Raw genomic sequence first — 8,365 nt, forward strand, 5'->3', positions numbered from 1 at the left:
CTGCTCTAAAGGTCAGCTGCCTGGTTCTTATAGGACGGGTCAGCTAATCAACAAAACACTCTAGACTCTGAGAACCTGATCACCAAAGAGGTTTCAAAGGCTACGTATAGGAGCGACAAAGGAAAGTTATCACCTGCCAATGTATCCTTATAAAAAGAACACAGACCCTCCCCCACCAACCTGGGCGGCTGCTTCACCCCCTGGTCCCTGCTCATCCCCCTGGTCCCTACTCATCCTATGCTTGTAGTGCCTATGTCTGCTTCCCGGAGAGACCCATAGGGACAGGAAGCAGTCAGCCTTCACACATCTGACGTTGGGTCCAGTTCTGTTGGGGAGGAGGGGTAGGCTGAAGGAGCCTGTCCCGGTTCCAGAACCGGTTGAACTGTCTTCGTAGCCCTCACAGTTCTAGAGATACTCCCTCTTGAAGATCTCGTCAAGTCTAATGTAACCAGTTCTGAATGGGAACTGGTGTCCCCGGCACCACAATCAGAGTACCCAGGCCAGTGACTGCTCTCAGCACAAGAACATCATGACTGCAGCCCCAACAAGGAATATATTCCCTAAATCCAAATGTGCCCTTGGGATATCTTAATAGAAGCTTCCCTACTATTTTCGACTGGCTATATCTACACTACACTACACAGCAATCAGTGGATAAAAGGGCTGCGATGAATGAGTGATGAATGAGGCAGTAGGCCTCACTGCTCCAGGAAAAGAGAGGACCCTGGGGCAAGCACTGCCCCAGAATCCTCTGTTATCTCAGGTGAGGTGCCTGAAGAACATCAAAGCACCACTTATGAAACAAACTTTAAAATGGACTGCCTCACAGTGCATGCAGGAACACCCCTTAAAACACAGCATCCTTAGCGCCCTTGGCCATGACCCGCCCCTGCAGCTTCTGAGTTTAAAACGATCTTGGAGGAGATCTTTGTGGAGCTGCTGCAGCCAGCAAGGGCAATGCCGCAGACTCACAGAGAGGAGTCAGGTGACGGCGTAAACTACCAACATGAGTAGGTGAGGACAGGGCCCATTCATACCTATGTATTGATTTCATTTACATAGATAGCGTAAACACAACACAGCCGGGTTTCACAGAGTTATACAATGCATACAAAGGAGGAAGTAGGCACATTGCCTGGCATCCCAGTTCGCTCAGATGCATTATGGGAAACGCATATTTCAGTCAAGTCTTTCGTTTTCACCCATGTTGGTGCAGCTAATGCTGTGCATCCCTAGACACATGGGTCAGGATAATACTCCTTCATCAGTACAGAGTAACAAGTTGCTGAAAATGCTGCTCACAGTCTTCTCAGATCTCAGTACCACTCACCAAGCACAGGTGCACCAATCAAAGCTCATCAGCTCATCAGCCCAAGGGAGCCTTATCAAAAAAAAGCAGAAGGGAGCACATTGCCTCACACCCCAGCACGCTGTTCGCTCAGATGCATTATGGTAAATGTAGTGCATGGTAACATTAACTTCAGTGACACTCTTTAGTTTTCACCCATGTTGGTCCAGCCAGTGCTGTGTATCTCCATACATGTGTTTCAGGATAACTGTCCTTCAGTAGAGAGTAACAAGTTGTTTTAGAGGTGCTCAGTCGCGGTCGGTAGTGGGATTACCTGCCGGGCAGAGACGTGGGGAGGGGGGTAGTAATCTATGGATTTCGGAGGTTTATAGGTAAGTAAACATATAAATAAATAAAAGGAATTTTGTTGCGCACACTGCATCGCATTTGGAGATGCAGTGCACGCAACAAAATTCGTTTTATTTATTTACATGTTTACTTACCTGTAAACCTCCATAATCCATAGATTACTACCCCCCCCACCCTGCCCCTCCCTCTCCCCACGTCACCGCCCAGCAGGTACTCCCACTACCGACCGCGGCTGGAGGTGCTTGAAATGCTTCTCAGGTCTCTGAACCGCTCACTGAGCGCCGGTGCATCTAGCAGCGCTCGTCAGCTGAGTGCCGGGGTGTGCGGCAGTGCGCTCCCTTTACCCTTTGTCTGATAAGGCTCCGTTGAGCTGATGAGCTGACGAAGTCTGTCTGATGCACCTGCGCCCAGGGAGGGGTTCAGAGACATGAAAAAACTGAGTTACACTTAGGGGCATATTTATGAGCTTAGTGGCACATGTCAGTGCAGAAAGCATCTTGCTGCCCTGCGTTGCAGGGAAAGGGCATGAATGCGCTGTATTGAAGGCAATATGGCGCATTCCTGTCCTTTCCCCCTGTGCTGGTACCGTTTCAGCAGCCTAGCACCAACGCAGGCACCCTGGGACCCTTGCACCGTGGTGAAGGGTGCCTGCGAAGCATGTGCAGAAGGGCTTTTTCCTCTTTCTATTCGTTCTGCAGACTGCAGCACACACAGAAAGAGCAAAAAACGAGGAGAAATAAAGATATTTCTCCTCACTACTCCTCCCCTGGGGTGGCGTATCTTTTTGGCACATTTCCAGGTTTACAAGGTCTAGTAAATCTGGGAATGCCATGAGCGTTGCTTGGGAACACCCACGCAACGCCCACCCATAGCAGGGCAATGCAGAGTAGCGATTTGCGCTGCGTTGCTTTACTGCATACATTTGGAGCTACTCAAAGTTACGCCAAGTGCCTTTGGTGGCCTAAAAAGATACGATTTAAGGTTTGTGTCCTTCTTGCACCACATTGCGAGGTGCAAGAGTGACGCAAAGTGGGACATAAATGGGGCCCTTAGGGTCTGATGAATTCTTGTGGTTTGTGCCCTTAGCAGAGTAGGGATCAATTCACAGTGGTGCTAAAAGCTAGCAGAAAGCTTTGCATTTTAAGTTTCCTGCTTTGATTTGTCTACATTCTCACACTTTAAGGTATTAAAAGAATCCCCCAGAGAACACCTGGGAGTCCACGCATGCCCAGCTATATTTCCCCTTCCCTGGGAGTGGCAGGTAATCTTCAGGTGAAGGGTGACGGCCATGAGCATCAGCACATGTAGCATTTTAATAATGTTATTCTACATATGAGCAATACTTAAACATCTGGTGAAAGGCCTTCCCTGAAGCCCCTGCATAATTTGGGGCTGTGAGATTCATTTGAATGGTTTCTATAACCTTTTTAGCAGTAAATGTAGAGACATAGTGGTGATGACCATTGGCAGTTTGTGCACGCACACGAAGCCACGACTTTAAGGAGTGTGTGCATTACCGCCCCGTCCATCTTACTTATTTTGTAATTACTGTGGCGAGGAAGACCACGACTCGGAGTAATGAAGATTACTGGTAAGTAACCAGGGCATTTCCAGCCCCCCATACCTTCATTAGGAGCACCCCTGTTCTCACCTTAACCCTAAACTTAAGACCTCTCGCTGGTTTTCTGTCTGCAAGTCCTTATTGCTGTCCTTCTTTTATTTCTGTGATTTTTTTGGTACGCTCCTTATTCAATCCGCTCCATACATTTGTAGCTGTATTGGAGACTTATGCATGGTTTACTGACTCCAGGCATTGTATGGAGTTTGGAAGGAACTGAAAGCCCTCCAGTTTCTAAAGAAAGCTCTTAATACGGAGCAGACTCCATCGGCTGAATTTCCACCACCTTAGGAAAATGTGAATACAGAAGATGGAACATCATTTTATAGGAATGTCTAGGACAAAATATCTAAATCAAACTATTGAAAGGTAAGTAAGTGTAGATTTTATATGCTTAATTCCACATACATGGACTGTGAACACATTTATCTATCTATCTATCTATCTATCTATCTATCTATCTATCTATCTATCTATCTATCTATCTATCTATCTATCTCTCTCTCTCTCTCTCTCTCTCTCTATATATATATATATATATATATATATATATATATATATATATATATATATATATATATATATTTATATATATATATATATATTTATATACTCGGGGGAGTTTTATATATGGTAACTTGACCCGAAGTTATCTGAGTGCTTTACATGAGCACCAGTTGCATTACAGGCAGACAAATTTATTTTGTTAGGCACAGGGAGATGAAGTGATATGCCCAGAAACACAGGGTGTTGAGGGTCCCTGTCGAGATTTGAACCGGGTACCCAGCTTGGAGATCGACCGCTCTAGTCGTTAGGCCACATCCTTTCCCCGTTGGTGTGGAAGAAATTCATCTGACTGAGTCTGTTTCATATTTAGAGCTTCTTAATGAAACGTCAGGCTTTTCAGTGCCTTCCAAACTCGGAATGAAGCTATAAAACTTGTCAGTTACAGAAGGGGTCTCATATGGAGGGAAGAGAAAGCTGTAATTTCTCTGACTAATGGTCACTCGAATAAAGCCACAGCCTCACTGTGCACTCACTACTGTCCGTAATTCACTCCTCTGTAATCAGATAATTTAAATGCACCTCTGTTTGAGCGCAGGTGTGTTTTCATTTTTAATAGGGCTCTTTATTGAATGTTGGGAGTTGGCCACCTATCCGAATGCTCCAGTAGAGAGGGCTGTATCAGACGTTATGGCCCGCATGCAGGAAATAGTGCTTAATTGAATGCCGATGATAAGTCATATATAAAATGTGTAAACTTTCGAATGCGTTTGACTGTTTGTTACAATTATTTTTTAGATTGACTGTGAAAACTATTGGTATTTAAATGTGTGCAACTCTAAAATATTAATGTGGTTGAAATTAAACATCTAATAATCTATTACTCAGCTCACATAAAGAAATATACACTTTAATTCTCATAGTTAGACTAACTGGGTTGCCCCAGCGATTTTCCATATTACAGTGGGGACCGTGATTTTGTGTTTGTACTGAGCAACCCGTGCACACAAAGTGACAAACCCAATCTTCGAAACTCGTGTTCCCTGCTCATGGGGATTGATGGTGGTTATAGATTTGTCTTAATCCCACTTTATGAACATATTAAATTCATTTTTAAATATTATAGATTTACATAACGAGGTAATTACAATAATGAAGTTTTCATTTTTATCATTTGTAAAAAAAACATGGGTGCAGGGGTCCAAAGTTTGTCTTAGGAGCGCTGAGACGGCGCGGTTGAAACCTGGGGTTTACTGGTCTTGATTCCACCTCGCTTTCTTCCACCACCCTTCACTACCTGTCTCTTTATACCAAGGCTGCCTAGTTTTGATTCCACCTCATGCCTCTGTTTTCCATCACCCTACACTTCCTGTCTCTTTATTCCATTCTTGCGTGCTTTCTTCCTCTGTCACTGATTCACATCTTTCTCGTTCTTTCTCCCTTTCATTCTTTCCCATCTCTCTCTGAGTTACAGGCTAATGGTGGAAAATTAAGTCCCAAAAAGTGAGTTCTGGAGCCCACCACCTGCAACCCCGGCACAAATTAAGCACTGCGTATGCAGCGATATGCAACACCATAGCAGCCAAACAAAGTTCCTCAGCAGACATGAACACTTTACCAAATCATTGAATTCTGAATTTTGCTCCAAGAGGATATTTGTGACATCTGCTGTTCTTCGCATGATGACGTCTCAGTGGCTTGTTCATTTCCTACTCTTTTCTTTATTTTAAGACACCCATCCATGGTGACTTTGTAAAGTAACTAATAGAAAGTACAGGTACTCGACCCGCCCACTTGGCGAGCGACAGAAGAGCAATGACACTTTATTTTAAATAAATAATATGTTTGACATGTATCAAACAATAGAATATTTTATAAAAGCGGGCAGTGGCATTTCTATTACTACTATGGTATAAACGCCCTTAAATGTTTCAATTGCTAGATTTGCATACCCCGTTTGTGAAAAGTCTGAGACTTGTACCCCTTAGAACTCAAAAAGATTATATTTATGATTGTTAAATTCTTATTCTTTTTTTTGTTGCGCACTCAATACTCAGGATAATAGCTTTTCCAAGAACTGTCAATTTTGGCAGATAAAGGAACAGAAAAACAAGGAAAAAAATTGAGTTGTAGAGGATCAGACAGTTAGGTCAAGTGAGAGAGCAGGGATTGTGATTTGGATCTGTAGGTTTATTAGAGAACACATTAGCCTCTTGCTCTTAATATTGATATTCTTTTCTGAGTTAATTCCCTAAAATTATTTTCACCTTGAATGATGGAACCAGCCCAGTTCATCAGTCAGACAAAATTAAAACCAGGACCTGTTGTTTATTGCTATATAATCAGATAGACGAGGCGTATCTTCCCCCCCCCCAGGCTTCCCAATATACACAAAAGCTTGTTATAAGGTATGCAATAAAGCTCACCTGTTTGTCAGAATATACTGTCCCCGGCTTCCTCTGCAGATCTGGAAAACCGTCAATGTGTGATTAAAGTGAGGATGAAAGTCCCCCCAGTAAGTAGACGCTCCTCGGGGAGACTGCCGCGATGCCACCTCGTCTGAGCTTTGGAGGGTCTTCTGCGGAGATCTGGATGATGTGCTTAGAGATGCGGCGCCCCCCGAGCCTGCCACCTCCCACTGCCAGCTTGACACTGTGTGGAAGTGACACCAAGGGCACAGATATATAAGGGCGCATCAGCCTTATGTGTCATCACAAGATACAGTGTGTCTTGGACAAAAAGTGGCTGTGTTCTGGGGCATTCCTATGAGCAAAGCCTTTTGTTAAACTGTTGAATCACATGTATTCTTAGCAGGAAAAGCATCTTTTAGTCAGTCTGCCACCCAGACATGCTAAGGTCCTGTATCCGTAGTTCAGGAAGTGATGCATCACGCGCAGCGCAGAATTTGAGGCTCCCTACTAGGGAGCCACCATTAGATGACAGGGAGCATTGTGCATTGATGAAATCTATGCACAACCACTCACCACAGTATCTGGGGTACTGAAAGTGACTTCTCATGGCATCATATAAATGACCTCTTGACCCACACTTTCACCCTTTTATTTGCGGATGGGGGGCGGCAGGGAAAGGGCATTGAGTAGAAAAGGGGCAGAGTAAAGTTTACAGTTCTTGCTACTGCATTTATGGCCCCTGAGACCAAGGATAGCAATGTCACTGCCAGGGTACTGAAGGGCACACCAGGGTGAGCATCTGATACCCTGGGAATGGCACTGCCAGGGTACTGAAGGGCACACCAGATGAGCCACTTATACTCGGGGAATGGCACCGCCAGGGGTACTGAAGGGCACACCAGGGTGAGCATCTGATACCCTGGCAAGGACACTGCCAGGGGCACTGAAGGTCACACCAGGGTGAGCATCTGATACCCTGGGAATGGCACTGAAGGGCACACCAGGGTGAGCATCTGATACCCTGGGAATGGCACTGAAGGGCACACCAGGGTGAGCATCTGATACCCTGGGAATGGCACTGAAGGGCACACGCATCTGATACCCTGGGAATGGCACTGAAGGGCACACCAGGGTGAGCATCTGATACCCTGGGAATGGCACTGAAGGGCACACCAGGGTGAGCATCTGATACCCTGGGAATGGCACTGCCAGGGCACTGAAGGGCACACCAGGGTGAGCATCTGATACCTTGGGAATCTCACTGCCAGGGGTTCAGAAAGGAAACACCAGGGTGAGCATCTTATACCCTGGGAATCTCACTGCCAGGAGTACCGACGGGCACACCAGGGTGGGTATCTGATGCCTTGGGAATGGCACTGCCAGGGTACTGAAGGGCACACCAGGGTGAGCATCTGAAGAACTGAATACTGAGAAGGTACGTTAAGTTTCCTTCTCGCCTGAGGAGGGGGCGACTCTGCCCAATAGCCATGGTGCCACTCTGCACTTAGGTGTACCGGTGAAATGTGTTAGGGGTCTCCTTTAGAGAATCCCACCCAGTAGGAAAAAATCACAGTGATTATAGAAACCTGCTTGGCTGTCTTGTACATCTTGACTGACTAAAGGGTAATGCAGAGGGTATAAAAAAGTAGGCACCAAGGGACAACATGGGAGAGGACAGAGACAAGCAAGAAACCCAGTACAAAATTCAAAGGAAAATCTAGCTGCAAGGAGCAAGAAAAAAAAATCAGGGACAAAAATAATACCAAGTAGGCCATGAATGCTATGACAAATAAGAGGAAAAGCGGGTCAATTCATCCTTCACTCATTAATGACGTATGCATATGATTCAAACAGGAAAAGACTCAACTTCATCTTGGATTGGGAACCTCAAACAAAGTCCTCTGATTAGACCACCATCGTGAAAAAACAAAACAATTCATAATACTTGACCCCGCCTTTTTCCACTAACTCACAGCGTCAGCGGAGTACACGGAGAAGCGCGAGGTTGAGATCCTTCGCCAAATGGAGAACCCTGTTCCCCAATGGCTGCCCTTTCTCTCCGATGTATCCTATTAGTTGTGTACCCTCATCTCGGTAATCAATTCTCTGGAAGGGTCAGCAAAGTCCAGACCCCGTACCCGTAGAGGCCCAGCCACGTACTGAGGCAGCATCCCG

Source organism: Lissotriton vulgaris, chromosome 9, assembly GCF_964263255.1.
Source record: "Lissotriton vulgaris chromosome 9, aLisVul1.2, whole genome shotgun sequence".
NCBI lineage: Eukaryota > Metazoa > Chordata > Amphibia > Caudata > Salamandridae > Lissotriton > Lissotriton vulgaris.